Source organism: Adiantum capillus-veneris, chromosome 1 (assembly GCF_014529385.1).
Source record: "Adiantum capillus-veneris isolate H3 chromosome 1, ASM1452938v2, whole genome shotgun sequence".
NCBI classification, from domain to species: Eukaryota; Viridiplantae; Streptophyta; class Polypodiopsida; order Polypodiales; family Pteridaceae; genus Adiantum; species Adiantum capillus-veneris.
The window spans coordinates 31,679,322-31,705,276 of NC_140931.1; the positions used below are offsets into that span (position 1 = coordinate 31,679,322).

General features: G+C 41.8%; 1 pseudogene; it reads right to left on the reverse strand.

The window, feature by feature from the left end:
- Window positions 1-238: 238 nt before the first annotated feature.
- Window positions 239-24,960, reverse strand: LOC147464507 (uncharacterized; annotated as a pseudogene).
- Between the last annotated feature and the right edge of the window lie 995 nt (window positions 24,961-25,955).

Genomic DNA, 25,955 nt, shown 5'->3' on the forward strand with positions numbered 1-25,955 from the left:
TTTTTGTGTAACCAATGGGTAGTTTATAGTTGGGGCTTCTTGCAGTTGTACTACTACTTTGGGTCTGTAATATGATGATGTTGATGGATATACAATGAAGTAGTACCTTATTTCTCCAGCTATGGTGTCTATTGTTCATATGCTTTGCATTTTTGTGACTTAATGTGTAGTCTATTGTTGTCTCTTTCCCCTAAACTGTATCTCTCTCTTACTTAATGTCTGTTAGGGTTGTGAGCCCCTAACACATTGCACTCGACTGCTTCAACCTCTCAAGCTTCCATCTCCCACTTGGAAGGGTTGCACCCATGGTGGGTAGATCAGGAGACTGACTCTGATACCAGTTATACAGTGAACGTGCATGCAAATGCATGTGTGCGTAGGTGCACTAGCAAGGGAGAGTGTGTGAGGGGGAATTGGGGAAGAAGGAGAAGCACAGATAGCTGCTTGGGTTAGTGGAGTAGAAAGTGAAAGTGCAAGTTAACTCTCACTTTCTCTCCCTATATTTGATTTTAGAGAAAATGAAGTCAGGGGTGGCTCCCATGGCCATCTGGCCTACACCCCAACAATAATGACACATTTGTCAAAAAAATTAAAGAAGAGATTGGAAAGCTTAAGGAGTTAGCAATCATTTATGAGATTGAACACAATGATTGGGTGTCACCAATCATGGTTGTATCAAGAAAAATGGGAAATTACGCGCATGTGTGAACCTCAAAAAAGTGAATGTTGCAACCATAAGGGATAACTATCCCTTACCAATCACAAAACATGTGCTCGAACGAGTGGCGGGAAAACAAGCCTACTCATTTTTAGACAGTTTCTCAAGATACAACCAATTGGCTATTGAGGTAGAAGACCAATACAAAATGGTGTTCGCCACAGAATGAGGAATCTACACTTATAGGGTAATGCCTCTTGGCTTGACCAATGCACCAACCACATTCCAAAGGCTAATGACGCACGTTTTCAAAGACTACTTGGAAACATTCTTGAAAATACAAATTGATGACCTTTGTTTTCACTCTATCCTTAGGGTAGAGCACATTGAGAATCTCAAAAAAGTATTCGAGAAGTGCAAGATTTATAGAAACTGCCTAACTCCTAAAAAATGTGCCTTCATGGTAAGACATGGCAAATTCTTGGGACATACTATCTTCAAGAATGGTATCTTTATGGATCTTGACAAGATCAAGGCAATTGTGGAAATGTCAAGGCCAACTAATACCAAACATGTACAACCTTTTATGAGACATTGTGGTAACTATCAACGGTTCATATACATGTATGCAGTCCTTACACAACCCTTGTCTAGGTTGATAGTTGTAAATAGAGTGGAAAAGTCTTGAATTGTCAACAAGATAAGATGATTTGGAAAAGCTATATGAGCTATGCCTTCAAGCTATAACATCTATCTATTCTCATAAAAGATGCCAGAAAGAGTTCTTTGACAAGAATGTGCGGTCAAAAGAATTTAAAACACGAGATTACATCTTGGTGTATACCCTAAAACAACATGCTGAGAAACTCAAAAAGTGAGGGATGGGACCCTTTGTGATAAAAAATTTGTCACCAAGTGGGGGTCATCAAGCTTGCAACATTAGACAAAGAAAAAATGCCCAACTGATAGTAATGGATGTAGGCTCAAGAAGTATAATCTACCACTAACCCAAGAGATTCTACATTGGATTCATAGAACAATGAACAAAAGAAAATCAATGGATTATTGAAGAAGCACGAACAGAAGCTAAAGAAGGGATGTCTAAACGAAGGCTTCTATGATAACAACAACAACTAGGAGACCATTGCGGATCAACACTATTTCTATAGGAGAATTTGAAGTAGATAAAGTGGATCCAGTAATCAAGGTCAAGATTGGCAACAATCAAGTAGCACTATGGGAGAATGTTGCTGTTACCGCACAACATTACCGCATAACAGGAGAGAGAGAGAGCTTCAAGAAAGAGAGAGATTGTGTGCTGCAGCCCCGCCGACACGTTTTCAAAATTTTCCGCGAGTATTACCGCACGTATTACCGCATATATAGCCGCCTATATTACCGCAATAGAAAAGGAATCCATGCGGCCCATTCCTCTCCCACTTTTCCCTTTCTATAAATCCTATTCTATTTTGTTACTTTTCAGAAATTGGTACCCCCTTTTTGCATGGAGTGTAAGAAATCCCATTCTCATTGGGATTTTTAGTACCTCTCTTATCTTTGCTTGCCTCATCTATTGGTATGATTCTCCTACTCTACTCATTTGTACTCCATGAGATTCTATATCAAAAAATATTTTGTTTCTACCTCAAAATCTTATGTCAACTATGCAGTCATATGGAAATGGCAAGTGAACGATGATCAAAATTGTATTGTCACCCCCTTTTTGCATGGAGTGTAAGAAATCCCGTTCTCATTGGGATTTTTAGTACCTCTCTTCTCTTTGCTTGCCTCATCTATTGGTATGATTCTCCTACTCTACTCATTTTTACTCCATGAGATTCTATATAAAAAAATATTTTGTTTCCACCTCAAAATCTTATGTCAACTATGCATTCATATGGAAATGGCAAGCGAACGATGATCAAAATTTTATTGTTTTGTGTTCATAAACAAATAGCCCTTTTGTACAGCATAAGTAGAGTAAGAAGACAAAATCCAAAAGATATTTATTAATTTTCATCCTCCAAGAGATCTCTACAAGTGCTTACATCCATGTCCAACCCCATGGTAGCTAAATCAACAAATAAATCTATTGATTCATCCTCTACAGCCTCTCCTATTGAATTATCATCATCCTCTCCATCCTTGTCCTCCTCCTCACTATGGTTGTTTCTCCTCGACCTCAACTACATCATCGTCATTGGCGTCTTCTTGAAATGGTATGGTGGGATCTACCAAAGTATCTATGTTCGTATCTGCAAAGATAGATCTCCTCTGTGGTGTGACTGGAATAACATACCAAAGTCGTCTTCGATACATACAAGGCACATAAAACACCTGTAGGTCATAGAGAAAACAACAACATGAATGTAGTTTTATATGTATCATATAATGTTTTAGTGAGTTGCACATGGACTTTGCCTGCTCACAACTACTAGGTTGCACCAAGTTGTCGGTCTTCCCGCGATGAAATTGCCTGGAGTCTACTATATAGAGCCCATTCTCATGTCTCTTAACCTCACCCACAAACCATCGGCAGTCAAAGAAATATTTGTGAAATGTTCTGAAATCCACTTTGATTATCCTCTCTATTGTTCCACATTCCCTCACCTCTTATGTTGTTGTGTCAAAGTTGCCCATAACTCCACTATCGTGAGTGGTTCAACGCTCATCTATCTTGCGGGTTCGAAAATGACGTCCTTCGGACCACATAGAGCTGAATGTGAAGGCCTGCAAAAACCAATCAAGATAGATGAGAAAGAGAGAGAGAGAGAGAGAGAGAGAGAGAGAGAGAGAGAGAGAGAGAGAGAGAGAGAGATGAGAGAGAGAGAGATGACACACACACACACACACACACACCCACACACACACACACACACTCGCACACACACACTAAACACATTGAGTATATTACCCTTGGTAGACATCCTCGCGCGTACTCCCATTCTTTAGGGATTATTTGTTCTCCTTGTGCCTTGGCCTTGGTCATGGCATTGTGTATCTACCGACCTGGAATTAGATCAGGGTATTTGGCAAGCTCTTTAGGAAAGGGAGGTGCTCGCCTACCACCATGCGACCTCTTCCATGCTTCCCTCTCCCTTTCTCTCGTTCTACACACCTCCACATACATATCCACCCATTTGCCCATGATGGGAGCATTGAGTAGACAATGGTTGTTGACTATGGCTTGAAATTCCCTATCCAAAATCAAGAGAGAACCTTTTCCACTTGGAATGTTTGCGTGTTTTTTTGGATCCTCTTCCTCCGTCTTTAAACGAGGCAATGATGGGTCTATTGTGAAAAGATATTGAGAGACATACACAAAAGCCTCTTGTACAATCAAACCCTCTGCCATGCTTGCCTGAACACATGAAACCATTAGTGATTTAAGTAACCAATAAAAAGCATTGTGAATACAATCCAATCCTAATAAGGTTTAAGGCTTAAGATCGATGAATACCTCTAGTTGTGATCGTAGCCTTACAAAGTCTTTCAAGGTCTTTAGGAACCTCTCAAGAAAGAACATCCACCTGGAGTGAACCACACCACAAATGGCTATCTCCTCAACAAGATGGAGCAATAGGTGAACTTGGCTAACAAGGATAGAACGTGGGAATGTATCCTCAATAGCACAAGTTGCTTCAATCACTAGAAGTCGAGCTGTTGGAATGGCTGAAACTTCGATTTCTTTGGAACTCACAAAACTGTAACCAAAAAACCCTTCATAATCTTCATAGTAAAGTTAGCCTTCAAAGTAAAGTTTAGGAGGGAGGATCAAATGTGCTATACCTGACAACTTCTCCCACCTTGAATATTGCAGGCTTTACCTTCGTGTTCGCAAATCCACTAATTCTAATTGGAAGCACAAACTATTGCACAAACAAAAAGACTTATTAGTATCCACAACCCTAAACCACATACATAGACACTCGCATATACACACACATACACACACACACACACACACATATTACTTGAAGAATCTTGTGCCAATCATGGGATTTGAGCCCATACAGTTGTGTGGATCCTCCTTTCTTAGTTTTAGTGAAGGCACCCTTGAGCGAACGCATATAACCTGTTGGAGTACGGATGGATGTAATGACTTGTTTCATCCGCTCTTGATCCACCCTTGATAGAATCCAAGGTGCCTTTGGAAGAACCATCTTCCCCCGAGGCCCCATGTGAGGTGTGGCCGAAGGAGGGAGCCTCCTTATGGCCCTCATGTCCTCTCTAGCCCCCAATAAATATTTCTTGCCTACTATGTGATCCCATATAGCTTGCCCAACATTTTTGAACACATGCATTGGATCCAATAGGTGTTGGATTTTCAATGAAGCCCAATGGGGTAGTGATAAGAAAATAGAGTACCTAGACATACCCCTAGGTGGATCATTGGGAGGAGGCAATGTGTTGTCATGCTCGTTCCAATGTCTTGCCCAATTGGCCATGGTCCAATGGAGTGGCTCCATCCCATTGCATGGGGGAGCATAAGATCGATGTGTGGGCGGCAAGAAGCGATGGTTATTGGGGTCGATCACCTTACCAAGTAGAGCGGGTCTCTCTGTCACGAGTGAGGGTCCACAAGTTGGGCATGCACTATGTCTAGATGTCGATAGTCCTACAAAAACAAAATACATAACCGCATATAAGTGACCAATGCAAAGACATTAAAGAGCGTCACAAAGTATAAGCTTACCAGAAATCTCTCCAAGCCCGGGGTAATCATGCATGGTCCACATGAGAATGCACTTGATCATTGTGCGCCGATCACGAAGTGGTCTTGATACATCAAAAACATCTATGCCGTTCCATAGCTCTTGAAGCTCTTCAATCAAAGGTGCTAAATATACATCCATGTTCTTCACCTTGTGTTTTCCTGGGACTAGAAGAGAGAGCAAAATGTTCCCCTTCTTGGTTGACTCCCATGGTGGAATGTTGTAGTTCACAACAACCACTGGCCAAGTACTCCATGAGGTAGACCGATGCCCAAATGGGTTTACCCCATCACTAGCCAGACCAAGCCTCAAGTGACGAGGCTCTTCTCTAAACTCCGGCCATTTATGCTCAATGTGTTGCCATGCCGGCGAGTCAGTCGGCACTCTCATCGCCCCATCGGTGGAGCGATTTCTCATATGCCATGTAAGAAGCTCGCTTGTTCCTTTGATGTTGAACATGTGCTTGATGCGGGGAATAAGGGGGAAATGACGAAGAACCTTGCGAGATATTGTGGTTCCTTGCATTCCCTCTTTGTACCTTGATTCTTTACACTCGGGGCAAGCATCAAGCCCTGCATGTTCATTGCGGAATAGCACGCAATCATTGACACATGCATGTATGCATGTGTCAATGCATGTAATCATTGCGGAATAGCACGCAATCATTGACACATGCATGTATGCAATCATAATCCATCCCAAGCCCTGTCACCACCTGTCATGCCTTTCTTCGATTTTCTGGAAGATAATTGCCTTTAGGCATCATCTTACCTAATAGCCTATGACATAATTAAAGAACACTTGTTATTGCATATAACCACGAAAAAAACTCACAAATAACACTTATTACACTTAAACATACCTCAATAGTGCATCGACCCCTGCATCGCTCCACCCATACATTGCTTGAATATTCAAGATCTCAAGAGACGCTCGTAATATGGAGTAGGAGCATCGCTCGTAAAGAGAAGTGTGTGCTGCCTCTACCAATGATTCTTTGGTTTTTTGGGTGGCTTCTTCACATGCACACTCAGGCTCACACTCATTCGCCGCCTCACGTGCAAGAAGATCCTCAACCATATTGTGCAAATGATCTTCCTCCACCTCTATGTGGGGCGAGGTGGTGGGGAGATCCCCATATGTGGTGGATGTAGGATGCGCATGCACTCGTGTGGACCCTCCCACATCGGATGGCGGGTGTGACCCCCCTCCCATGACTGCTTTCTGGCGCAATCGCTCTTCCGTCCTCCTCTTCCGTCTTCGTCCCCGATCACACTCCAATGGGGAGCGACATCAATGGATGCCAAAACCTTCGGATCGCTAGTTTCCATTCGAGCGCGTTTTCTCGGATCGTCCCATAGTCCACAATCATCCATGTGAGCCAAGCATATACGCTAAAGCCGTGCAATCGCACACTTACATTGCGTACATGGACATGGTAGTCGCTCGCTCAACCATCGAGTTCATTCCGTGCCAATCGGCGGACCCACGTCATCCCAATCGACCTGCACACACGACCACACACTAAATAAGAAAAAATTAAATAAAAAAAAGAAGAATCAAGAATGTTGGTACTGACATGACTGACACTCATTAAAGATAGAGGGGACTATAAGATAAAGAGGTGGGTACAAGAGGTCATGCAGTCGACGTAACCTTAATGTCTCATCAGAGATTTTTGTGGTAATACGCAGGGTAATACACGCGAGAGTAGGCGTGGTAATACGCACGGTAAAATATCCAACAAAGTTTTTTATATAAAGGGGGCACCTGCGTGCCCCCGCGAAATTGAATGCCAAAAATTCAAAAACGAGCTCCTCTTCTGCGCGGGCATGTTTCCTTCTCCATCTCCAAGCTCTCTCCCCTTCTCCCTCTCCATCTCCAACTTCTATTACTCTCTTCATCTCCATCCCCACCATATCCAAGCGATCGAGGTCACGACTGTAAGTGCTCGAACTCTCTCTCTTTCTTCTCGTTCTTCTACACACACACACAAACACATACACACACACACATGCACACACACACAATGCATACACATTGCACACACACACACACAATTCATCCACACACACACACACACACACACACACAATGCATACACACACATTCACTAACATGCACACACATTGTACACACACGTGCACACACACACACAATTTTGTGCACAATCACACACTAATGCTTGCATTAGTGTGTGCATGCATTATACACACACTAATGCTTGAATTAGTGTGTGATTGTGCACAAAATAGTGTGTTTTCACACACTATTTTGTGCACAATCACACACTAATGCCCGCACTAATGCGGGCATGCGTTACAAGCACACACTAATGCTTGCATTAGTGTGTGATTGTGCACAAATTAATGTGTTTTCACACACTATTTTGTGCACAATCACACACTAATGCCCGCATTAGTGTGTGATTGTGCACAAGTTAGTGTGTGAAATGCATGCGTTACAAGCACACACTAATGCTTGCATTAGTGTGTGATTGTGCACAAATTAGTGTGTTTTCACACACTATTTTGTGCACAATCACACATTAATGCCCGCATTAGTGTGTGCATGCATTATACACACACACACTAATGCAAGCATTAGTGTGTGCATACATTAGTGTGTTTCCACACACTAATTTGTGCCCAAGCACACACTAATGCAAGCGTTAGTGTGTGCATACCTCTCTAGCACACACTAATGCTTGCATTAGTGTGTGCTTGTGCACAAATTAGTGTGTCTACACACTAATGCATACACAAGCACACACTATTGTGAGCATTGGTGTGTGAAAAAATTGCGCACACTAATGCAAGCATTAGTGTGTGCTTGTGCACTAACTAGTGTGTGAAAACACACTAATGCATGGACACCCACACTAATGCGAGCATTAGTGTGTGCATGCGCTACAAGAACACACTAGTGCTTGCATTAGTGTGTGTGTGCATGCATTGGTGTGTTTTCACACACTAATTTGTGCATAAGCACACACTAATGCAAGCATTAGTGTGTGCATGCGTTACAAGCACACACTAACGCTTGCATTAGTGTGCATGCGTTACAAGCATACCAAAACATACCTCCATGTGGGTGTGCGATGATGTTGATTGAGACCCCAATGGTCACCGAGAAGCCCAACGATAGATTAAGGTCCAACACACACACACTAGATTAATGTCTTTGCCACACACTATCGCACACACAATAGATTAATTAGAAGCACACACACACACACTCTAAATGGATGCAAAAAAAAAAAGCACACAAACCATTTCTTAAATAGGAGATAAAAAGAATCCTATGCAATAAAGAATCTCACTTTGACTTGAATCCAATGTTAATTAGGGTCCCTTTCTTTGTGAAATTGTAAGATATGGAATCCTCTTCCACGCCTGGCTATCAATCCATAGAGGACTTTCTCGTCGAGGGCCTCTCTTACGAGGACGCTTGTGATGCTTACTACTCGTAGTCTTCCTCCCACCATTCACAATCCACCTTTGGCTTTCGATGGTTCTGAGATGGAGTACACGACCCCGACCTCGAGAGGGCATACCGTGCCCAGGCAGAGTGTCTATCCTCGCAGCAGATCTTCTAGGGCGGTACACAGCAGCATAGTTGGCTGCCTATGGGCTCTCACCGCTTGCGACACCGGGCGCCGGCACTCCGATTGTGCAGAGTGTGCCTCCCAGTGGGCCTCCCTCCACCTTACCCTCGAATTTTCCGTCACCCGTAGCTCCCTCCACCTTGCATTCACAGCGATCCATGCCCTCACCGTCGAGTTATCCGTTGCCTACACCACCCAGCGGTTCGGGCTCGGGCCAACGCTCTTCGGGTGGCCAACGCTCTTCTTGTATTGGTGGCTCACGCTCTCGTCAAGGTAGTGGCTCGTGCTGCTTTGGTGGTGGAGGGGGAAATGCTACAGATTCACCTCCTCTTACACCCCGACCTCCTTGCTCACCCCTTGGAGCTCCAAATGAGGATGAGGACCGCAATGCGCCCGCCCCGGACGCTGGTGGCTACTACTATTATATACATTGAGGGGGGGAGGTGGATCTAGGTTCCTCTTTGGGGAGGACATTTCGAGGGCACCTTAACCAGTTGATCCACTCGACATACCAAGATTGCTTTAAATATTTCAAATATCAGGACCCAGTCGACTTGACGTACATTCACACGACATTGCTCATGCGGTTCCCTAATCCGGAAGTGGAAGAGTTCTCCAGGCAGTGGCTCGAGGAGTACATCAAGAATTTCTTGAAAAATAAGAAGTCCAGTGTGCGGAGGGCGGCAAAGCGAACATTTGAATCTGAGGGTCACAACTATCGCCCTGGAAATGTTCACAACGAGGAGTGGGAGAAAGCCCAGGGCAAGCTGGAGGACGAGAGAGCGGCAGGTGCTAGGGCGCACACTCTGCAGGTGGAGGCGAGGGCGCAGCAAACGCCCACGCATTATGGCTCGGGCGGAAAAGCAACATGGAAAGATAAATTTGTGAGTGCGCGCATTTTCATTTGAATTGATTTAATTTGTGGTAATAAGGTTAGGTTTGTGATATTTTTTAATTGATATACAACAAAATATTACTATGACCCGCCCAAGCCAAGAGATCCAGAGATACAGAGAGAGCAACTCCGAATATCAGACATGGTGCTGGCTGTATGAAAACAACAAAATCAATCGCAAAGAATTTGAAAATGCATGTCGTACACTACAGCCTGTAAGTGTGAACTTTTAAAAAAACATGAGTGCATGCAGAATTATGTATCCATTTGTATTAATTAAAGGTTTTGTTGTTTTTTTCCTTTCCAGAGTCAGGGAGTCCCTTGAGAGGTCCCAGGATCCGAGTAGCTCAATCCTCCAAGTGTTTTTGGGCCCGTCTTCTTTTGGCCACAATTGTATAGCCCCCATGTATCGCCTATTTGGGCAATTTTGTAATATCCAATATAATTAAACACTTGATTTTGGCCCAAAGTCTTCTTTTGGCCATAGTTGTATAGCCGCCATGCATCGCCTATTTGGGCAATTTTGTAATGAACAGTTTCTCCAATATAATTAAACATTTGATTTTGGCCCAAAGCTTTTCTGCAATGAAATTTTTGTTTTTTTATTTATTAAAATGTATAGGAAAAAAAAGGAAAATGACCATTTGGATGGGTCCTACCAAGGACCATCCAAATGGTCATCTGCTTTTTTAAAAAAAAATACTTGCGTGCACGGTAATGGTTGCGGTAATTCTTATGGTAAGGCCCGCGGTAATAAGCGCGGAAATATAGCCGGGCCAATTACCGCGTGCATTGCTGAAGGACCATTACAGCGAGCATTGACTCCAGCATTACCACCCCCGAGATTTTTTGACTTTAACTTTTCCTTGTTTTTGTGCATCTATCTGAGCGGTAATGTGCTCCAAATGTGATAGTGTAGAAGTTACCACTCTACTTGATACAGGAGCCCAAGGAGATCTCATTTCCCTCAACTTGTACACACAGCTTGGTCAAGACGCAGAGCTTTAAATGACATCACATGAGACGCAGAGCTATACTTGCCACTAGATGAAAGCATTAGGGTTGTGACCTTATTTGTTATAATCAATCAATATCATGTCTACCCACATAGATTCTATGGTAGAATACCATCAAAACCAACAAAAACTATTTCTAGGACAACCATGGCAAAGGAGGTACAATGTTCAAATAGATTGGAAGTCAAATTTGGTACAAATTCAAATTGAAACAGAGAGTCAAACAGTTTCATTGACCAAAATCACAGAAATAGGGTCGACAATGAAAAGACTAATGACAAGGACAGAAAACCTTTTCCTACAAGAACCGTGCATGGATTCCCAAAGAGTCTACACAAAAGCCAACACACCAATCAAAGGTGACAACAATCTCATCCACACCAAAACCAACAAAACATCTAATGAGACCAACGACAAACAAAAGAGCGAGATGGATAACAAAGAAATTTCTCAAAACAAAGCAGGTTTGGGTCAGAAAGATGAAATTTATGCAAAAGAATCACTCAAAACCCATAAGCCAGCAAAGACTTTGATATCATCTCACATACCCATACGGAACACTCCTACGACAATCACAAAAAAATGGGTACCAAAGAAGTTAGTTCAAGCTCTAAAAACACAGGAGCTTATTTGGATTTCTAAGTGCAGTAAGTTGAATCTCTCTACAGAGGCAAACAAACAAACCAACCACCACTTGGAAAATTTCCGACCAACCAAGTCAACAAAGAAAGTCTAGATAGCCAAACAATTATGCCAAGCACAACTTTGGATCTAGATTTTAGTGGCAAGAATACAAGGCAAACATCAAATCCATAAATAGGACAAACCCCAAGTATGGCAACCAAAATAGCCCAAGCACGTCATCAACACGGCTGGCCCTGTAGAAGTTTTCCAAATGTCTATAAAAGCTTGTATTGCACTTCTAACAGTATATGGCTATAACATTGATTGTAGCGGAATCAAAGTAAAAGTAGTGAGAATTTTCTTAAGAGAATCCTGAAAGAGCATAAGCAGAGTACTTGATTAAAGGTAGAAAAATCAACATTATACCTAGTTAGCTTGGCATGAACAATACTTATGTGTGTGAAAGAGAGAATTAGATAAATTGACAATAGTCGAGGACCAGATTTACTCGGAGCCACTCCCCCTTCCAAAAGCCTTTTTTAATATAGATTCTCCCATGAAGAGAGACTTGGTACAATAAATGCTTTGTGCTCCTTGAGACCTTGTTGATGCTGCAAGAAGATGGTACACTTCATGCACCAAAATTATGTCCATAAATACCTTGAAAAAATATTAACTTTTCCACGTCCTCAATCCGAAGACCTCAAACACCTTCAAAGATAGAGAGAGATAGCAAGGAGTGAGGGAAGGGAAGAGGAAGAATAAGTAACATATGAGAAAGAATTACTTTCCTCACCATAGATTACTCTTGGAGCTTAGCTTAGCATAGTAATATAGATGGTAGAGAAGATGAGCATGCCATTTTAGTTTTACTCTTGTTTGGATTGAATTCCATAGCCAAGAGGCGTTGGTGTAGGCTTTCTACTTCTCAAGCTTGGAGAAGGAGATGAAGTTCTTGCTCAACACATGAGAGATTGTGTGAGTGTGTGGGAGAATGAGCAAAAAGGAACCTCCCTTCTAGCCTTGGTCGACCCCTCTCACTCCCTACTCTTGCTTGCACCTCATTAGCCCTTGCCAAGCTTAGACAATCATAATCTTAGGTCATAACTAGCAATAGAGGTAGCATTTGAAAAAGTTTCCTCATTTTACCTTTGAGAGAGAGGGCTTCAAAAATTCTTGAATAATTATTTAATCATGCTAAATTCTCATTGGATCTCTCTAAAGGCATCCAATAGGCTTTAGGCACAATATGAAGGCAACCTTGCTAGGGATTGACATTTGTCCTATATGCCTCTTGTGGAAGGGGTGGCTCTTGGTGTGTGTGGGTGAGTGTTCTCTCTTATCCCTATTTCCTTGGCTTGCCCCCTCCTTTGTAGTCCACTTGTTGACTTTCAAGCAGCTTGGTAATCAAGCACCTTATTCATCAAGCACCTCAAGCACCCTAGTCAACTCAAGCACGACAAGCACGACAAGCACCTCAAGCACATGCCTAACTTTCCTAAGGTCTAGAGTACCTAAAGATCCTAGGTCTAAGGAATTTTTAACACTAACCTTTAGAGTTCTTTAATGTATATAACTCTAAGGTCTTTTAAGCTCCATTACCTGCTCATTGCCTTTGGTAGACCATCTCCCTTTTGGACCCTTAATGAGAGGTAGCCTTCTTTCCCTTTTGGTCCTGTGTTGAGATAGATCTAAAAGCACATATCTATATTCTAACTCTTGTTCCCATTCATTTACTCACATTAAATGATCATTTCAATATGAGAAAATCATTTGGGATAGTTAGATACTAGATTTTATGACATTACCTCTCTCTTGAAACCATAGTCATCCTCAACTATGAGGTAGAGAAGGTAAAGACTTAGTCATTAGTCTAAATTTCTTAGCGTGTAGAGGATTCCCTTTTACCCTATGAAATCATTCCAAAATGGATGACTAGTCTATTTGGTCCTTGGGAGACTTAGTTGTAGCAAGCATGTCTTCTCTTTAGTTCATATCATACTCCCAAGTAGTAGAGTGACAAGTTCTACTTGGTGTTTCGGAGGTGTCGTAATCACAAACAAGATTCCAAGCATGCATACAACTTAAATTTGTGCACAGTAAAAATAGAACTAGTCTTAAAAGACAAAAAAAATGTTCATTTAAAAAAAAAACATTTGCTTACTCTATTGTAGCATTGTAAGCATTGACAAGGTTCATACTATCCTTATGTTGTGTTCCTTGCATCCATCTAGCATCTTCAAAAGGATAATTTTTGAAATTAATAAGATACCGTCGGATAATCTTACCATATCTTAGTACCTTATCTTGATTTGAAAGGATGGATTCTGGCAGGAGCACCTCTTCCTGATCCTTGGTCCTCAATTATTGGTTCTCTTGGTGGCTCTCATTTGTAAGGCTTAAGTAGTCTCACATGTAAAGCATTGTGTATGAGCCAATGATTGGGAAATTTTAGTTGATAGGCCATCTTGTTGATTGGTTTTAAGATTGAAAAGGACCATAGTATCTTTTTGCTAGCTTAGCATAATAATTTTGGTGGACCGTAGGACTTTTGCCTGTTGTTTGCCTCAATTGAGCCTTGGGAAACTTGAGTAGGACCCAATTATTTTCCTTGAAATTTAAGTGCCTTCTGTGCTTGTTAGCAACATCACATTTTTTCCTTTGTTGTGAGATGAATATAGACTCCTTAATCTTTTAAAAATGTTCTTGTAGATCTCAGCTATACTCATTAGCAGTGAAGATCTTCGCATGTACCTTAAGTAGCAAGGGACTTTTAGGTCTTCCCTCAATAATTTTGAAGGGTGCCTTCCTTGTAGTAGTATGGACATTTTTATTGTATGCGTACTCTACAAGAGGTAGGTACTTCTCCCACTTTGAGTGTTAGTCTACTGTTGTGACATAGGTCTTGAGTAGATCTAGAATCGTAAGGTTAGCAATCTCACTTTGGCCATCCGTCTATGGGTGATAGACCAAAGAGAAATTTAGCCTTGTACCTAGATTCTCAAAGAGACCCTTCTAGAAATTAATGGTCATTCAAGGATCTCTATTTGACAATATGGATGTTGGCAAGCCATGGTGGTTGAAAATCTGTGATATGAAGAGGGTTTCCATTTGATGTGCCTTAATAGTCTTTTTGAGAGGTATAAAATGTGCTTGTTTGCTAAACCTGTCAACTATTGTCCATATTCCCATGGATATACTTGGGTAATCCAAAGATAAAATCCATGTATATACTCTCCCATGGTGAATTAGGAATTGGCAATGGATGGAGTACTCTAAGGTGCTTCCCTCTATCATACTTGGTCTTTTGGCATATCATGCATTTTGAAACATACTCTTGTATGTCTAATTTCATGGTAGGCCAATAGAAACACGTCTCTACTCCTTGAAGAGTAGGTTGAATCCCTTTATGCCCCGCATAGGGAGGAGCATGAGATTCATAAATTACTTTCTCACAAAGGGAGTTAGTAATACATAGACTATTTCCATGGAGAAGGTAACCATCCTACAAGGTGAGTGGTTCTTCTTTCTTCCCTAAGGCAAGGGCTTACATTATATCCTTGAAGTCAGGGTGATACTCATCTATCATAGAAGATAGATCATAGTGAGTTGCTATAGACATTGCATTTACTTTTGGTCATCATGATAGTGCATCGGCCACTTAATTGTGCTTACCAACAATATGAGCGCATTGACAATTAAATTGCGAACGATAATTTTCTCACCTCATTTGTTTTTCGGAAAGCTTGGTTTGTGTCATGAAGTACTTAAGACTTTGGTGATCCGTTCAGAGGATGAATGGAGTCCCCAAAAGATAATGATTCCATGTGTCTTTTGGAGATTTCGGAGGTCTGTTGGAGGGCCTTTTGGAGGAGAGAGGAAAATAAGCTCCTCCAATGAGAGAAGAGCCTACGTTACGTAGAAAAATAGATTGATATTAACAAAAATGTAAAGGGTGTCCCTCTCCTCATTTAATAATCTAGTGGTCCTCAAAGACGATCACTCTCTTTCATTTAATGCGAGCACCTTTTTCAGAAGGTAGATGCGGTGCATTTGATACGGCTTATGTCATCACTAGAACTCAAAAAGTCACAAAACTATTAAGTGGTGGAATATTTTTAAACTTTTGATACTGTCAATGCGTCTGGAACGCCCAAATATCCTAGAAATTAATGTCCAATTGCCTCGCTCCGACATCCAAAGAGGCAAAAAATGTCAAAAACCCCTAAAAGAATATTTTATTAACGGTGCGTGAGGGGGCATTCCAAAATTTTGGAATGCCTCCTCGCGCGCCGTTAGTAAAAAGCTCCTTTTTTCCTCTTTTTAGGGAGCTTTTTGAGAGGAAAATGTCAAAAAACCTCTAAAAAGGGGCTTTCTTGAAAGATAAGTGTCCAAAAATCACTAAAAGGAGCTTTGTGCTAACGGCGCGCAGGGGGGCATTCTAGAATTTTAGAATGCCTCCTCGCGCGCCTTAAGTAAAAAACCTTATTTTTTGGGGTTTTTTGACATTTTTTGCCTCTTCGGATGTCGGAATGAGACAAGTAGATATTCGTTTTTAGGGTATTTTGGCATTCCGGATGCATTGGTGGTGTCAAAAGCCTCAAAATCTATCACTATTTGACAGTTTGTGACTTTTCAACTTTCAATGATGACGTTGACGGGAGCAAAGCGAACCCCGAACCCCGACGGCCTCTAAAACACCGGGGACCGAATGGCGCGCCTCGAGCCTGTCATGGTAAAGCAAACAGGGGGCACCACCTAGCTTCAGCGGCTAGGACGCAAACAACACACCACCATAACAAAGTTTTCATCCAAGAGAGATGGATGCTTGGGAGTAATGATGAAGAGGAAATGGAATGAGATCAAGAGAGAGAGAGAGAGAGAGAGAGAGAGAGAGAGAGAGAGAGAGAGAGAGAGAGAGAGGGAGGGGATATAGCGGCTTAGTACTTAGGCACCACAAAAGGATGGCGAATTCGCACACCCTTCACACATACACAAGCTCACTCCAAACACAAGACTAGGTGGCGATTCCGCACACCTCACATAGGCAAAAAATTACAAGAAAACATACTCACAAAACCTCAAGCTTTATTTAGAGAATAAGGCGATGAAATGGGGAGCATAGGGTAGGGGAATGAGAAGGGAGAGCGTGGTAGAGCACATGGCGGATAGGTGGGAGTTGATGGCGAAGACTCGCACGAGGGTTATGGCCATCATCCTTCATTTAGTTTCCCTTCATCTTCCATAGCCCAAGGGTGTAGAGGTCATGCTCAAAACGAGCATGGTGATTGCGGTGATGGTGATGGTGTGGGTGTGCACTAGGCACACACAATGCATAGTGCACTCTTTGGTGATGGTGTGTGTCCTTAGTGTGATGGTGACCCCTCTTTATATAGGGGAGTAGGAGGGAGAAATTCTAGAATTTAGAAATGAAGAAATCATTATCTACATAGGCCATGTGACTGTGGGCCCCACTTGTCTGGCTGTGTGTATATGTGCCAGAATAGCAGTTTCATGAGAGAGAGACTAAGAGAGAGAGATGGGTTGATGAAAAAAAGTGAGAGGTGACATGGAGAATAAAGTAATTACAAGAGGGGAGAGAGGGGAGTGTGTTCAGAGGTGAATCTGTGTGCAAATGTGTGTGAACACAAGAAAAATCAGGTAACCACCGGGTGGGGATGGGTCTGTGGGCACCTTTTTCAGTGAAACTGAGTGTGTGAGAGTGTGGGGGAGGTTATTTAGCTACAAGACAAGAGACATGGCGCCCTTTAGATAGAGAGGGGGGTATTTGGGTCATGGGATATGATAGGAGAGAGAAAGAGGGGGTGGGGTATACTATTTTGGAAGGTAGGGTAAGTTGCATGTGAGTTAGGGTGCATTATTGGTGAGTTATAATGCATTATTGGTGAGAGTTGGGGTAGCTTGAGGGGAGAGAGAAAGGAGAAAGGACAAGGGGAAGAGAGAGCGGAGTTGACCTTTTGAGTGGAGGAGAGGAAAAGGGACACCCGGCGGGACAACAGTGAAGAAAAAGGAGGCAAGGTGGGGATGGGCTACCCCGCAGGCATGAGGTGGCCTATTTTACCTTTCTTATATATTTACATAATTATACTTTATTTTTTTCTTACTTTTTCCGATGCCTTTTATCACTCCCTCCCTAAGAGGGGGTTTTCATGGGGTGGGGACGAGAGAAGAGGGGTATGGGAGCTTGGCTTGTGAAAAGCCCACATCAACGTAAGCTGCATTGAATGCGCCGCACATGCCTCCTGAAAAAGACGCTCACATCAAATAAAAAAGTGACCGTTTTCAAGGACGATTGGGAATATAAATCTACTTTTTAGAGTGTCTGGTTGTCCTTTTGGACGTACTCACAAGGTGCAAGTGCATTTTTAAAAAAGTATGTAGAGAGAGAAATACAATTTCTTACAAGGGCCTCCAAATGACCTCCGAAATTTTCTTATGAGGGCATGCAGAATATCTAGTTGCTCCTTTTTGTACATGCCCAACACTCGCTCATGGTAATTGAGTCTTTGACTTTTGTATGCTATGGCATGCCCTTCTTGAAGCATCACATTGGACCTCAAAGTGTTTTGAGAGATCCGACAGTGTAAGCACAGGTTGAGAGGTAAGCTTTTCTTTGAGCTTTTCAAAAGCATTTTTCTCTTTTGCAATCCATGTATACTTAACTTTTTTCTTTGTTAAGTCATGTAATGGTCATGCTATTTGTGAGAATTTTTTTATGAAGCGTCTATAGTATGCACATATACCAATAAAGCTTTGTAGCTCATTTAGATTCATTGGGTTAGGCCATCCTTTTATTACCTCTAGCTTTGTTGGATCCATACGGATACCATCTTGAGAGATAATGTGACCTAAGTATTGAATATCTTGAATGAAAAATTCACTCTCCTTTTGATTAACGAAAAGTTTATTCTCCTCAAAGCTTGAAAGATTACCTAGAGATGTTGATTTTGTTCTTTGAGAGGATTGGAGTAGATGATGATATCATCAAAGAAAACTCTAGTGAACTTTCAATGGGGTTTGATCCATTAGGTGGTTGAATGTGTCCGGAGCATTTGTCAAACCAAAAGGCATGACAACATATTCATAAAGACCAAATGTTGTGCGGAAAGTGGTCTTTACAATATCTTCATTCACTATCCTTATTTGATGATAGCCACTTTCAAGGTCAATCTTAATGAAGCAGGTAGAGCATTGTACCTTATCAAATAGATCTTTTACCCACGGTACAAGAAATTTTTTCTTGATAGTAATCCAATTTAGTGCTCTATAGTCAACACACGTACGATATGTGTCATCTTTCTTTTGCACTAATAGGATGGGTGAACAAAAGGGAGAGGAACTAGGCCTCACCATCCCCTTGTCTACCAATTCAGGCACTTGCCTCATAATCTCCTATTGTTGATCTTGAGAAACTCTATAAGGAGGCTTATTAGGCATTGAGATCCCAGGTAGAAGCTCTATTGTATGGTCATCATCCCCTGGTTTTGGAGGTAACTCTCTAGGGAAGTCATCAATAAAAACATCTTGAAATCTATTTAGGAAATTAGAAAACTCTAATTCCTCTTGATTCATATCACTTTGATTTGGTAAGACATTAGGATCATTTATGGAGTCTTTAACAAAAAATCATGTACGAAAAAACATAAGTTTTTATTGACTTATCAAAAGTAGGTGAATTTAAAAGAGGTATAGTACAAACCGGCTCATTAGCATCTATGTACATATTCTTTTCCCTGTAGGTGAAATAATTTCTTCCTTCAAAGAATTTCATATTGGCAGCCATGTGGTTGAACCATGGTGCCCCTAGGATAACATCCTCATGTTGGAGAGGGGAGATGAAAAAGTCCTCTTTGTCAACATAGCTTTGGCCATGAAGCCTCAATTTCCCAATCAAGGGAGTAACAGAGGCTTGTTGTCCCTTGAAAGCTCCATTGACAGTCACAATATCTCCCATCTTGAAAGCTTGTATGCCTAGCTTAGTGGCCAACTCCGCTGATATGAAGTTGTGAGTAGAGCTAGGGTCAAAAAGGATAAAGGCATCATGCTCCCTCACCTTTTTCCAAGCATAGGAAAGGGATGATCCTTTGCAATGAGTATCCTCTTTTGGAGCTTCGACCATGGAAGCTCTAGGAGTCTCATTGCATGCATTTCTTTTGGGGCAAGAACAATAGCCATGTCCTTGCTCCCCACACTTGAAACATTTATGGTCTTTGCAAAAAGATTCTAACTCTTTAAGAGAGAGTTTACTTTTACCTTTGCAAACTCCTTTCTCCTTGGTCTTGTTTTTGTTGTTGTTGCTAGAAATTCCTTGGGAAGAGTTTTGAGCATTGTTCTTCCCTCTATGGTCATTTCGGTCTTTAATTTCCATGGGCTTAAAATTCCTTTTAGTCCCTTGCTGGAAGCTGATTTTTGAAGCGACCATAGTATGGTGAATCACCTCAGTCATGGTCCTAGGCCTTTGAGAGTTGACATACTTGACCATATCTTCAAGTAGTCCCACACAAAATTGTTGCTTTTGTTTGACAAAGTCTATCTTTTGGTAGACAGTAGATCTGAGATGTAAATCCCAAAACTTATCCACATGGTTGTGGATAGACTCATTGGGAGTTGGCTTCAAACTTTTCCATTCAGTAAGCACTTTGTCTTTGGCATCGCTTGCAAGAAATTCCTTCATTATGGAAACTCGTAGAGTTTTCTAAGTCTTGGTAGCTTTGCCATTACCTCATAGACTAGCCCACCATTGTCGGGCAAAATTTTTAAAATGCATAGCTACAGGATGTAGCTTGGAGGACTCTATGAAGCCCTCATCTCCAAATGCCACATCAAATTACTGGATGAGGCCAAAACGTTTTTTGTAGCACCAAAGGTGCCATCATAGGTGAGGAAAGAGATGCTCTTTCCTCCCTCCCTGAACTTCTTATGCTTGCACGACCTTTTCCAAGCAGCATAGGATTTGTGATGACCTCTCCTCTGTATTCTCTAGGAGAAAACCACTGATTCCATCGAAAGAGGAGGAAGATGGAGAAGGGGGTGACCTATTTCTTGTCTTTTTCTTCTTTTGATTCCTCTCTTCCTTCTCAAAATTATGAGGACTTTCCTCTCGGGAGGAGTTGGGGATTGTTGACACTTCCATCTTTGTGGAGCCACATCTTCTTAAAAACTTGGAGATTCACTTCATCCTCTTTCAGAGGATTCATCCTCTTCTCTTACAGGAGAGAGTCTTCTTTTGGGAGTCTCAACATGAGGCCTCCTAAGATCTCTCTCTTCTTGGGGAGTTTTGGGAATCCCGTGAGTGCAAAGTTGTTGGTTAACTTTGGCTTGCAAAGTAGGGTTGCCCATAGCTTGTTGTAACCTTGTAGCAAGATAGTTCACATGCATGGGGGCATCATTAGTAGCAGCTTCATGTGCAAAATCAAAGTTATCAATATTCATTCTACTCTATTTATTATTGTCAACCATGCTAACTAAATTTATATATATGCTACTTTGTGCTTTGTCAACTTAGAAAATTTAGTTGCTACTCTTCTTAACTTTTGAAAATTAGCTCTCATGGTTTAGAGACTGTTGATTGCAAAGAGTAGTGGAGAGGGTCTAACATTGCTCAGTTGATTATGGTTACTATTGAGCTTGCTAGTAGCTCAATAATGGTTAAGCCAATGGAAAGCCCCAAAAGACTCCATTATTAAGTCTATAGTTCCCAAAGGTGTACCTCAAACTAAGTTCTTTTGAACCAGAATAATAAATCCATGTCCAACTTACTCTCTTGCAATGAACAGGTCCAACCTTTCACGGACAACTTAAGGATCTCTTTTCTTAAGCAAGAAAAGAGAAACCAGTAGCTCCGATACCAATGTACAAAATATGGCTATAACATTGATTGTAGTGGAATTAAAGTAACAATAGTGAGCATTTCCTTAAGAGAATTCTTAAAGAGCATAAGGAGCGTACTTGATTAAAGGTAGAAAAATGAACATTATACCTAGCTAGCTTGTCATGAACAATACTTTTGAGAGAGAGAGAGAGAGAGAGAGAGAGAGAGAGAGAGAGAGAGAGAGAGAGAGAGAGAGAGAGAGAGAGAGAATTAAAGAAATAGTTGAGGATCGGATTTAATTGGATATGGTCCCCCCTCCAAAAGGCTTTTGTATTATAGATTCTCCCATGAAAAGAGACTTGGTACAATACATGCTTTGTGCTCCTTGAGACCTTGTTGATGCTACAAGAAGATGGTAAAATTCATGCACCAAAGTTATGTCCTTAAATACCTTGAAAAAACATTAACTTTTCCACGGACTCAATCCAAAGACCTCAAACACATTCAAAGGTGGAGAGAGCTAGCAAGGAGTGAGGGAAGGGAAGAGGAAGAATAAGTAACGTACAAGAAAGAAGTACTTTCCTCACCATAGATTACTCTTGAAGCTTAGCTTAGCATAGTAATCTAGATGATAGAGAAGATGAGCATGCCATTTTAGCTTTACACTTGGTTGGATTGCATTCCATAGACAAGAGGTGTTGGTGTAGGCTCTCTACTTCTCAAGCTTAGAGGAGGAGATGGAGTTCTTGCTCAACACATGAGAGATTGTGTGAGTGTGTGGGAGAATTAGCAAAAGGGAGCCTCCCTCCTAGCCTTGGCCGACCCCTCTCACTTCCTACTCTTGCTTGCACCTCATTGGCCCTTGCCAAGCTTAGCCAATCATAAGCTTAGGTCATAACTAGCAATAGAGCTAGCACTTGGACAAGCTTCCTTCCTTCCCCTTTGAGAGAGAGGGCTTGAATAATGCTTGAATAATTATTTAATGTTCTAAATTTTCATTGGACCTCTCTAAAGGTCATCCAATAGGCTTTAGGTACAATATGAAGGCAACCTTGCTAGGGGATTGACATGTGTCCTATATGCCTCATGTGGAAGGGGTGGCTCTTGGTGTGTGTGGGCGAGTGTTCTCTCTCATCCCTTATTTCTTGGGCTTGCCCCCTCCTTTGTAGGCCTCAAGCACCTTGGTCATCAAGCACCTCAAGAACCTTAGTCAACTATTAGGAAGAGAATGGGGTCTAAGGGGGCCTCTTTATTTGCCATGGGATTAAAAAGGAGATTATGGAAGGGGGAAATGGTGGATGCCATGTGGGCTGAAGTAGTGGGTATGGCAGGGCCTAAAAGTAAGTGGTCAAAATTGTACTCTTTTATAAAATATAAAGAGAAAATCTCTTATAAATTCAAAAAACTGAACTTTTCTCTAAAAAAATGAGTAAAAATTAATCCTTTCTCTCTCTAGTGGCTGCAAGTTTCTTCCCCTCTCTCCTAAAAGGGAGTCCCTCCAAAAATATGAGGATCATGCACTTCCTCTCTCTCTACAGTACCATCTCTCACTTCTCTTCACTTCACCTTGCAAGTTGCTTCTCTTTCCTTCCTTTCAGTTTTCCCTCCCAAAGGCTCTGCAACAGAATTTTGAACCTCCTTTTCCAACTCAAACTTACTGCATTCTTGAGGGCTGCATTCTCCTCAAGCTGAAGTTATCCATTTCTCTATGAGCCTCACTAAACACCTCTACCTAAAGCTGAAGGTCTACAGCATATCCTTCTGCTAGATCATCCCTCTTTCTTTCCTCAATAGGTTTCCTGATCCTTCTCCATTAAGCTCTCTAGAGAGGATCTACTTCCCTCTTAAGCTTTGAAACATTATCTTCCCCATTAAGCCAACAAGCAGGTGGAGCAGTATAGCAGTAAGTGGCATCAAATCGTCTTTGTGTACCATCAAGAATCTTGCTCTTTATACGGCTGAGAACATGGATGTGCAATGTCTAATCATAAGTGTTTTTCCAGCACTTGTGCCACTATTCCCCATGGCATCATCAGGTACTTGACGACCTAGGAGTGTCATTGACTCTGTTTCATGCAGTAATTTACAAGATGACAGTGGATATTGGGTGACGATGGAGTTCAAATGAATGATGTGGGCGACAATACAGCCCAGCCCAAGAGGTGCACATAAGGTCTCAAGGAGACACATGGATTCTTGAGCACACCATTGGAAGGGAAGAATCATGGAGTTCAAGAAAATGGAAGATGGCAAGAGGCTTGCAAAGGTGCATCATGTGTATGTTTCTTCACAAAAACTGAAGCTAGAGACAATAGTGGCTCCATCAAATTTTTGTGCAAACTGTCTCAATAGAATGTTCCTACTTTATTGAGCAGGTGATGTGATTTACCCCTTGAAATGCACCTTACATCCCATACTCTTTGCTTCTATGAGCACATGTGGGTTCTCCCCACCTACCATGTGGCATTCCCTCGTGAATTGGGCCCCAAAGGCCTCCAAAATCCCCCCAATACCATCAATAAAAATTGTTTTTTTCCCTTGAACTTCAATGCTTTCCATCTTTTGCACAGGGCCCCGATCGCCAAGCCCCAACTTCACTCCTTACCAAACCTGATGCTTCTTGAATCTACCGGGCACTCCAACCAATGCAACAAAAACTTGAGAAACCCATTTGGCATCGCACTGATGTCATTTGGAATCAGCTTTAACGAGCCATATCTCATTGTCTAGGCATCCAATTAACGAGCAGTCACTTCTTGCTAACTCATGACAATACACACTACCTCTGCCAACCTTGTTGAGCTCCAAAAAACATCTGACGACATGCTCTCCAAAGTGACCAAGCTACCTCAAAAACGACCCTCGTCAAACAGTAGGAAGAGAATGGGGTCTAGGAGGGTCTCTTTATTTGGCAGTCGAGGAGGTCAAACCTTTTGAATTAAGAAATTAATCAAAGGACAGCTTTAGAATTCAAACAAGCAAAATGGCTAGTTTATTTGAATTCAAAGTTTCCGCCTAAAATGGAATTTAAAGTCTACTGGGTAAAATCATATTATGTGGCATATTTATGGAAAGAGTTTGGCACATAGATTGTAGATCTATGATCTCCGCTCAAATCGGAGATCATATGTGGGAGTTATTGAAGGCAAAAAATCATAAATTCCACCTCTTTTTTGGGGGGAAAAGTGCATCCTTTAACCACTCTTACACATCTCTTACACACCCACCATTCTTGCACACATGGCGTATACCTATTTATCAAAATGTTAATCACTACCATAAGCTCATGGAAAATAAAGAGGCCCTCCTACACCCCATCCTCTTCCTAATGAGTTCAAATGGAAATATCTTGGTAACCATAACTCAAATTGCCGATCTAAAGAGACTAACAGGCTCCATAATTTGATCTCTATTCATCAATACGTTGAAACCTGCTCTAACAACCTGACATCACCTCCAACTTCCAAGCTCTATATCTTGCATATCGTGGCTTTGTTTGACAAGCCGCTTGACGAACCGCCTGGACCTGCTTCTTCAACACTTCAAGCTCTTCATCACCAAGAAAAAAACCAACATTTTGGACAACCTTCACTTGCCATCCCACCAGGCCCATCCTAGAGACTTATTGGTCTAAAAACCCACATTAAGCACACATCTCTGCTACCACTTGCCTGCTCAGGCCTTCCACACCTGCTTTAGCACTCTGACATGCATCTGTCAACATACACACCACTGCTTGTTCCCTCTGTTAAGGTCGACACACTTTGGCTACACCATCATTGCCCTACCCTCTTGTTGAACATTTACTTTTCAATCAAAAAACTAGTTTAATCTTCTACCAAATGAAAAAACTGGCAAACACTATAAGCAAACCAAAAAAACACTATTGTATGTACAAGGCCCGACATATTTCCTGCTACTACCAAACCTCAAGTGGGTTGCCCCACGCCCTGCATCATATAGTTTTTTCCTGGATCAAATGGCCAACCACTTGCTGCACCGCACAAATAACCACCAACAACTCCTAAGTCAAATAGGACAATTTGATCCTCACCCTTCACCTTCAATAGCTTACCATAGTGCTTTTCTCAACCATCAACCTGCTTTCTCCAATTGCTTTCAGCTACAACCCCATCCTATAGATTACCGTACACAAAAACTAAGCCTGACCGTCCCTCGCAACCATTTAAAGTGAGGCTCTCCATACAAGAGACCTCCACTAAATAGCATTGTGGTGTTCCAAGCACACATCCACCCTAGCCTTTGCCAGCACATCCATAGCACACTGCTCATCCACCAACGGAATTTACTCTTTTGGAAGGTCTAACCCTCACATCACATGTATCTTGATCAAAGCTCTATCCACAAGTACCTAATCTAAAGAATCTATATCCATAGCATCATCCGTACAATCCATAGGCACCTCCAGCTTCTCCTCCCTCTACTCAACATCCAACATATCATGAGCATCACAAATATGCCCAACCCCTATGGTTTCCGCTTCATCATCATCATGTCGACTTGGTAGCCCAGCTTGGCTATCCATGGGTGTAGCTTTGCCCTTCACTGCATAGCTTCAAACCATGTGCACTGCAACAAATCTTGCCA